Below are 9,989 nucleotides of genomic sequence, written 5' to 3'. Positions count from 1 at the left end.
TGGAAATAACACTGAAACATATACCCAAAACAACACAACTCTGCGAAACGAGGTCGTACAAACTGACCGGACTATTCTGTCCCTCACAGCCTCGTTTTCATTCATAAATTAAAAATGGGATCAAACTTGAATGTGATCTATAGTACTAAAAATTGCTAAAGTGTTTCAAACCCCTAATAAATTTTAAAGGCAAAGCCCTATGATTGTTTTATTAGCTGGCCTACGGCTATAGGCTATACGAAGTACAACAATTACTAACATTATTATAATTATGAAATTTATCGAAATGTAGGCTACAACAGCAACGTTTTCGTGTTGCGTGTAACTTGCTAGAACTTAGAAAACGAAATATGTAGGAATATGAATTATACATCTGAACTGCATTCATTCGATTTTTGTCTGAAATATGTGATCTAATATTTTGCATCAATAAATGAGAACTGACTACCATTAGGCCTGGCTGAAACTAGAACAGCTGAGGCTAATTTGTTGGGGTCTATATCACTTACCGATCTGAATACATTCTTGTAAAGTGACGAGAGGAGAAATGTTCTAGCTGGAAGTTAGAAATAAGATCAATCAGAACCAGCAACTTAGACTTTAATGAGGCGTTCGTATCTTTAAAAGCCATTCAAGAGAACAATGGCCTGTAAAATCCCGAGTCGAGGAGGCCTGAAATCACGGCGTGAGTGCTTTGCACAGATAAGACCAACCCAAGGGTCTTGTACAAACAAACACCTCAGGCCATTTTCCTCCGGCGCGCAGAAAAAATACATCTGGAAAAGTTGCCAAATCGTGCAAGGCTTGAGTCGTGATTGAAGGAGCCCGCTCACTGAAGAGGATACAATCAGTGTCGAATTCCCATGGCACCTCCACATGCGCACGCCCTGTCTCTGAATTCAACATGAAGAGATGTTAAAAAAATACTTTTTGTATAATACTTACTTTTGTAGCTAGTATAAAAAACATATAGACACACCAACATCTCTTCAGGTTACTAAAATACTTTTTTATTCAGAATACTTAAGTTTAATTATTAAACTATTAAGTAATGTGTACGGACTAGACAATCTATTATTCATCTGCTTTCATTTTTACACTCGTACACAATCAATATGTGCATAATGCAACGGATTCTCTTCAGTTCCGAGAGTTTTGAAGCTCTTTTATGCAGCTGTTGATTTATGATACTGATACAGTGGTTCATATCACTAGTTTGTGGTTTGAAAATTCTAACTTAAGGCGCGATTTCCTGCATTTTTTTATTTTATTTGATATGTTTGAAGAAAATGTCAAATGTGTATCTATTTAAAATCAAGGTAAATAACATAAAACGTACGCTATAAGCCTATTAATGCCTGTTATGTTCTTAATCTTAAATGCTAATCAATCAAGCAATGAAAAAGGGAAAAAAAAAAAATATGACCACCATAAAAGTGCAATAGCCTACCACAAGTGGTTAAAATAAAGTTCTAGGTAAAATGTTCACATATACAAATCAAGGCTGTAGATCTTCGTTTAATAGATTTTCACCGCAAATAATTTTTTTTTTTAAATTGTCTTATAGTTCTTAAATGGAAAAAGGTCAGATTTGAAAAGTTACTTTGTATTAGTTTGCAAAACCTCATTATAATCAGTGAATTTTGAACAGTAGGTTTTTGGTTTAACAAATATTCTAAGGAGTTAGTGCAATATGAGTTCACCAATAAGGAACAGAGCTAGATGCTTTTGTGTGACTTCACTTCCCAATTTTAGAAAGGAGAGCTCAAAAAGAAAAAAAAAACGTTGCCATCCGGTTATGGTCTAAGCGAAAATAGTATGGTTTGCGCCTATGACTAAATGCGCCTGTGCACACAAGTCGATGCGTTTCAGCTGTGTTATCAAAGTACCTGGGTTTACATAGCTTAAGTTTACCAAAGTATTTTCTTCATGAACTCCACAGAAATCTGCAATGGACTGTACTATTAAGGTAGGCGTTTGATCTGGTTTATTGTCTGTTCTGAAAATGAGTAGCGAGTGCGCAACACCCACACGGTTAGCGAGACTACTGGTGAGAGAGGCAAGGCGGTAATGCAGGTCCCCACTCTTTCCTTCTTGTACAAAATTTCCTCTTCCTTCCCGTTCGTGGTTGAATGTCGGCTCTTTAATAACACAAGAAACCGCTACAACATTTAGACTCAGATAAAAAACGAAATGGTGTCCACAGCGCGCGAGAGGGGGTATGCACAAATTTGTTTTTCCATTTGTTTTTCTTTTTTTAACAGTTACGTTCTAGGATGCAAAATGGCATATTTAATGAGCTATCCAAGGCACTTAAGTACATGTAGCTAACCTGTTTTTTTGCTTACCATCAAAAGAACGACGAAAACTCAAGCAAATGCAAACTGGAAAACAAAATACCGAATTTCACATATGGCACAATTATGGCGGGGCGCTCTCGAGGCAGGTGGCTTTATGGTGCCAACAACAAGGTATACTGTGGAGACTTTAAAAAAAAATCACAAAACGAAATGCGTCTAGTATTTTTATTTTGCATACCTTCGACTCGTTAAAATTGATATAACACTTTGCAAGAACTAATATGTGAATGTGTATTAACTGTGATAAACGGCATAGGCTGAATTTCTTTAGATTTATTTGGATGGTAACATGTCACGGCAGAAAATGGTGGCAAGCAACAGTTAATATTAATAATACATTACGTGGCTAAGTGTTTTATTCGTGCTGAAAACTTCCCAGTAAAGCTACATCATTTTGATTATGTTGATTATTATGTTGAAGATTAGCTAAGCGAGTGATAGGTTAATTAGCTATTATTCTAGAACCTGGATTAGCTTAAACTGTACATTCATTAAAAAAACAAAACGAAACAAAACAAACCAAACCAAACAAAAACAGGGACTAATCATAAAATGACGCCAATCCCAGTCATTATCTGCGTATTGAAATCCATTTCGATGATATTTAAATACTGTCGTCAGTTGGTTACTGTTTGCTAGTTGTTGTCTTATTATGTGTGTATTATTTACAATATGTCTTTTTTATATACAAATAGCGGCTGTATTCTTTTTAAATTGACATGATCTTCAAACAAGTGTAAAAAGGCGCTCACAAGCGCTCTTTAACGTGTAAAAATAATATATCGCAAATATATTATAATTTCTCACTTTGTTCATTTTTTTTGTTTTAGCGAGCAACTTGAATGTGACGCATTGGAGTCGTTTTATTGTTAATTCTGCAAAAAATTGTGTTGATTCATCTTGTCCTTTTACGCAATGATCTCTACACATCCCCTTTGCAAACTAGAGCAGATGGGTAGCCTGCTGCATTCCGGCGTATGGTGTTTGTAGTTATTCCATGCCTGATTTAGTTCTTTAAGGAATAATTTATAGCAATGTGCTGGGCGCTTGTCAGGTGTCGTTATCAGAACTGAGCAGGCTTCCTGTCTCAAACCTCAGACTTTCCGCACACACTTCCGCAGTCTCTCTTCGAAAAAAAAAGGCAACAAAGACTGACAAAACAAAAATGATTCGATAGATGTGCGATGCCAATGCATTGTTCTACATTTCAGTCAAATTATCGGACAATCATCTGAAACGAATTCGAACGCGCTGCGTCTCCATGCGCTGTGGCGTCCTGCTAATGCAGCTTCTCCTCAGAAAAGCGCCCCCGTCTCTCCACTTGCAAGATGTTGCTGATTAAAACTTGTGAAAACCACAAAGTGTTTTTGCAGCTCAGAGCTCAGCTGCGTGTCTCTTTGCAAAATCAGCATGCCTTAGCGTCAACTTCTGCTTTCACTCTCGCAAACTGACTAACATCGTAACTGTGAAAGTTCTAGCTCTAACATGATTCATGAGCGAATTCACGTGCGTTTACAGCGCCTAATAGATCTTTAAAAATTAACATTACTAGCCTATTATATGGCATTAGAAATGATAGCCTAACTATAAATATAAAAATGTAGTAATTGGCATTATTATTACTGGTGTTATTACTATTTATATAAAAATGATCATATTGATTCAATTAATTTATATAATATTTATTATTATTATTTGTAATTTATTTGTACTAAATTGACAAATTCTCACGCGGGTAGTAACGAATAATAACGACCAAATGGAAAAATTAAACGATTCATTCCCTCAGTCATGACAGTTCCTGTGGTTAAGTATCAAAGCTGCATTTTGTTTCTTAGAATGCAGTGACTGCAGTTCAATCACAGTCAATAAGCTACAAACGATACGAAAAATTGAACATGATCTCAGTGGTCGGTGAGACCGGGTTTGGTTGGCACATTTTTCATTCTTTCGTGATTATCTCTGGCGAAACAAGCAGTAAAATCAAATCAAACATATGAAAGAAAAAGAAAAACACAAATGTAAATTTTTTCCCCTAAATTTCGTTCATTACTAAAGCTGTGTCCACCATCCCCAGGTTGTGGGGTTGATTTGCATACTGCGTTAAATGAGAAAAAAACACATTAGAGGAAGAAACAAACAGAAAATATAAAAATGGTGGTTTTAAAACAAAACTAAGATTATTTTTCGATAGTACATGATTGATGTACTATTTTTTTGTTTTCTCCTAGTAGTCATTTCGATAATATACTAGGAGTACTATGTGTCCACCTTTATGAATTATTAATTTTTCTTATTTTACATTAATACTCTTTTCATAAATTGTCAGACAGGTTGCATAATATATCAGCCTTTAAAATAATCAAAATATAAATCGTTTCCATATCTATTTATTGATATTTGAAATATCTTTCTGCAAGTTATTTTTATAATTTTGTGATAAATGTGCAATTATAATAACCCTGTCTTCCCTAATAATATGCCTTAATGAGTTATTTTTTATATAGTTATTTAATGGGTTTACATGGCAAATAGCCCAAATTATACATTTTATTAAATACATTTATGCATAATAATGCTACATGTTAAGGAATTGGAAACTAATTCATTATATTTAAAATGATGAGAATAAATCATAATAAATGAGATAACTGTCAAGCATGACTACATGGTATACAGTACAAAGTATTTGTGCAGTAACAGTATTTGAACCACACATAAGGTCAAATAGTGTAACCAGAGAAATTTTTTGCATGTCTGAATTCCAACAGACCAACAAATTAGACTTCACAGCAACAAACCAACTAGAATATGATAATGCCAACAGTCTTGTGATACAGAAAGAAATATACACATTAGACTTTATGTGTCCCATATTACCCAATGTCCCATATGATAATTAGCAAAAGGACATTTCATAACCTGATTTCATTACCAAAGTGACCACAGTGCTCCTCAATGCTTCCTGTACTAACATGCATCAGATTCAAACCTGTACGCCCTTTAAAAAAAAAACGAGTCTAATTTCTGGATTTACTAGTGGTAATCTAGTAAATCTGTTAGATTATCACAGAATCAGTTTGCAGTGAGCTCCGCCCTTTGAGGGTGATCAACTGTGTGATTAGTTTTTGTGCAAAACCTCCAAAACCTAAAAGCACTGAGTTTGTTTTGTGCAGTGTTGCTCTACCACAAGCTCTGTTGTGAAAAAATGAGAATTTCTTTCACAAGACCACATCGAGGCCTGTTGCAATTGACTTGAAAACACTGCACGCATGTCACAGGCACCCAGTGGTGCCAAGGACGGCACAACAATACCATGACTGTGTTTATGCGCATCTCTGTGTTGTTTTTGAAGTGAGATGCACATTAATCTTACTGACCTCGACTCTGACATTTTGCACACAGCGTGCAGTTTATGTTTGCTAAAATATTGCATTTGGTTTCTTAGTAACAGAGACTGATATGAAACTCATTGAACAGGAAGTCAGTTGTGGCATTGGTGGCCAGGGTAAAGTATGTTTATGTTCATCACTTTGGAGGAGAGAGAGCAGTACTATGTGTGTGCGGTTGTGGTTTAAAAGGTGCATAGGTGCAGAATAATTTTAGCTGCAGAATGAAATACCAGCCGTTTCACTAGCTGCAGTTTAGTTGGCTGTAATTTATCCAACTAACACATTTGCTCCAGGCTTTTTGTATACTGATCCAAGTTAACTTTTAAATCTACCTTAAGTGAGTTTTCAAATGGTGTTGGACAATGCAATCTTAGTGCATGTCATCTCTCCTATACACAGAGCAGCAACAAGTACATCATCATCATCTGTGCCAGAAGTTAAGGCTGTGGATTTGCTCTTTGTTGTTGTATATGTGCACACAAGACTGACGCTTGCAAATGCACACAGACTAGGCGGTGAAAATGGTTTGAGTTCTCAGCTTGGCCTTGTTTTGAGCTCGCTTTCACTTCTCTACTAGAGCAGGACTTTTCATAGCCTTTATTATTCAGTTGGATCACATAATGTGTGTGATAGCTAGTGCTATTTTCATAGTGGATTATAACCGGCAAAAATGTAAGATATATTTAGAGAAACCAGTAATATTGACTGAGACTTGTCACTTGTTTCACTAATTCACACTGCCACATCAAATTTATCCATTCATCCATCTATGAGCAAGCCCTATAAACCTTCAAAGCTTTCAAACAAAGCCTAGTCAGGCCAACATTCAAAGTTTGTATTGGCTTTTCTAGTTAGAAATTAGCTACATGAATTCCATTGAAATTCACTGTAATTCTACTTCCTTACATTCAATTTCCCATTTTGCCTCTTCAATTCGAATTCAGGGATTCTCAATTCAGTTCTGAATTGACAACAACGCCCAAAGCAGTTGGTGTTTGATGGGTCCATAATAGAACATTCTACCCCGGTTGTCTTGACCTGAAATATGCATAATATACAAATCCTTGGACCAATTTTATCTCATCAAAAAGCGACTTCATAGGTAAATGATGCCAGTCACTTAAACGGAACACCATAACAGATTCTCGTAACAAATTTGCAATACTTCAGGTCAGGTGAATGCACCCTACAATGCTGCCTCCTCCCTGTTTGGTGACCCTCAACCTCACAGCATTCAAAACAAATTTGTTTTTCAGCTTTAAATGACCCACATTTCTACCACTCCTCTGTTTCCTATCTCATGCCCCATGCCAAAAGGTTTCACTGCACATGGGGGCCAGATTTCCTGTGAGCCACCGAAAAAGCTCAGTGCTGACGTATTTCAGCTTTAAAGACAATACTAAAGCCCTCTAAGCTCCCTCAATTCAGCTTTAACACAAACATTTATTCATGCACAAACACATACATACATTTGAATGTTTAAAATGTCTTTTTGAAGTTACAAAGCGACACACCTAGACCAGAGTGCTTCCGAGAACAGCCTACCAACATTAAACACAGGAAGAAAAGGCACAATGATGTCTCAATTTCTTATATGACTCTTGTGCCAAGTCATATCTACCTGGAAGTAAAAAAAAACGCCCTAAATTATTCCGATAAACTGTTATTTTTCAGTTTCAAAATTAATATCCCTTGTAGCTGAACATTAAGAGAACATATAAGTAATTTTAGTGCTAATTTATAGTATCATGATGTTTTGGAGCTAGTATTTTTTACTCAAAAGTCTGAATTAAAGGTCATTTATATTAACTTTACACTCTTAAAAATAATGGTTCCAAAAGGGGGTTTCACAGCAATGCCACAGAAGAACCAGTTTTGGTTTCACAAAGAACTATTTTTGTTAGTGTGAAGAACATTTTAAAAATCTAAAGAACCTTTTTCTACTATAAAGAACCTTTTGTAAAATGCTAAATTGCCATGAATGTTAAAGATACTTCATGGAACAACAGATGCCAATAAAGAACCTTTATTTTTAAGAGTGTAGCTCCTCACTAGAGTTTTTTTTCCATTGTTAAGTTCACGCCCCAAATCAATTCTTACGACATTAGTTACTGATTAGAAAGTCACAGCGTAGCGATAGCAGCGGAAGCCTGTAACATCCCTGTTCTGGAATTACTGACTAAATGATTAAGTGTTATTTCTATTCTTATGCTATGATTTGTTGTTCACCTAGGTCAAGGAATTTAAGTGTTTTTTGTGTACATAACCAGTGAGTGTTGTGTACTTCACAGGAAGCTCTATCGGTGGTGAGTGAAAACCAGTCCATATTCGAGTCACCCTTCAGTGGTCCCCAGGCCATGCACATGAAGGGAGAGATCACCTCGCCTGCAGTGTTCAGACAGGGTTCTGAAGAGAGCGTAGAACCCACCGAGCCAGACTGGACCGGATCAGCCGCACAGAACCCTGCAAAGAGAGCAGAACACATCAACGGAACCAGGTAGGGCAACAAACACTGATGTCAAAAGATCCAAGTCTCCATTTATACACCCTTAAAAATAAAGGTTCTTTACTGGTATTTATGCTTCCACGAAGAAACTTTTCAATGCACAAAAGGTTCTTTACACTGTAAAAAGGTTCTAACATTATAAAATACTCTTTACATTAAGAAAAAAAAATGGTTCTTTTAAGAACTTCTCACCAAAAAGGTCTTTTTTTTGTAGAACCAAAAATGGTGTTTCTTAGGCGTCATTGCGAAAACCCCCTTTTGGAAACTTTATTTGTAAGTGCGTATATAGGGAAGGATCCATCCATCCATCCAATAAAAATAAAATTCTGGCATCATTTACTCACCTTAAAGGCACAATATGTAAGATTTTTTTAAATTAAAATATCCAAAAACCACTAGAACAGTGTTATATATTTTGCTGACTTGTGTACTTACATTATCCCAAATGTTTCGAAGAATGTTTAAATCCAGAGAAATAAGCTATTTTAACTAGTGACACAGAGCGTGTCAATAGTGTCATTGTGTCGCCTGCTAATGACGTCATAACCCCTCGATTTCCGGTTTTGTTTTGTAGAAAACATGGAAACACCAAAGACGCTTTAATATGTTGTGCGTTTTAATAGACCGGTGACGACCGCACAGAGTAGCATTATTACAGAACTTTCAAATGTATCTAGTAGAGGTCTACACGGGTCCAAAAATTCGTACCGGAACCCGAAGAGACCCGTAAATGTGCTACACTGAACCGACCCGGACCCGTCTATTATTTTGAAAGTTGGACCCAGGCCCGTGCAGAACCGAGAAATGTCAAAAATATACTACCCGGAACCGACACGGACCGTCAATTATTTGAAAGATGGACCCGAACCCGGCCGGGAAGACACAGACCCGACTGGACCCGATCGGCACATATTCCACAGCAAATTGCTATTAACAAGTCGATAAACAAGTTGCGAAAATTAAACTTTTTGTCTTACCTAATGTAAGAAGCCTTCTCCCTTGTACCTGACTGATGCACACAATCCTCCTTGCCAAGAAAGTTCCATCCGTGTTATTCCTCTCTTGCCAATTGAAACGCGTAATCCACTCATTATTCCAGTTTCAAAAGTCCACTTGCTGTCACGGGGACGGATGACAAATGCGACTTTGCAGTTTTGCATTTTTTGTATCTCGAGTCAACTTGCATAATAATTTAGACTGTTTGCCCATTTGGATTATAATAACGATTGCTCGTCCAGTGCCACGTTAGCTTTACTTATTTGCTATCATCTCTGTGCTCTCTGAGCCGAATTTTTTTTAGATATAACAACAAGACGGTTCATTCATAATATTATTTAAAAAATAATCAATAATAACTCACATCACTCATGAAGGTATACATTATCACCGTGCGTGTGCATTAACTCTGCCCACCCTGCTTCTGATGATGTTGCTCGTGTTTTTTTGTTTTTTTTTCACCTTATTTCAAATTACCGACTCACACTTTTCTCATCCTAATTTTACAAGTTGAAAGTTACAAAACAACACACGCACAGCGCTGACTGACTCTGATAACGGCCGGGTGTTCTCCGAGTCCGATCGACTCGGGTATTACACACAATGTTAAACAGACCCGGGACCCGAAGTAATAGATTTGGGACCCGACCCGGACCCGGCTGACCATTTAAAATAGAGACCCGAACCCGTACGGATCCCAGGTCGGGTCCCGGGTCCTCGGGTCTCGGGTCCTCC

At 36.9% G+C, this 9,989-nt stretch overlaps 1 pseudogene; it reads left to right on the top strand.

The window, feature by feature from the left end:
• The first annotated feature begins 1,814 nt into the window (after positions 1–1,814).
• The window catches only part of LOC107737820 (retroviral integration site protein Fli-1 homolog), an 18,425-nt pseudogene continuing 10,250 nt past the window's right edge, over positions 1,815–9,989 (top strand).

Source organism: Sinocyclocheilus rhinocerous, unplaced genomic scaffold (genome assembly GCF_001515625.1).
Source record: "Sinocyclocheilus rhinocerous isolate Xijiao unplaced genomic scaffold, SAMN03320098_v1.1 scaffold1876, whole genome shotgun sequence".
In the NCBI taxonomy this organism is placed as follows: domain Eukaryota; kingdom Metazoa; phylum Chordata; class Actinopteri; order Cypriniformes; family Cyprinidae; genus Sinocyclocheilus; species Sinocyclocheilus rhinocerous.
Note: the sequence above shows the minus strand (reverse complement) of the source record. Positions and strands in the feature narration are given on the sequence as shown.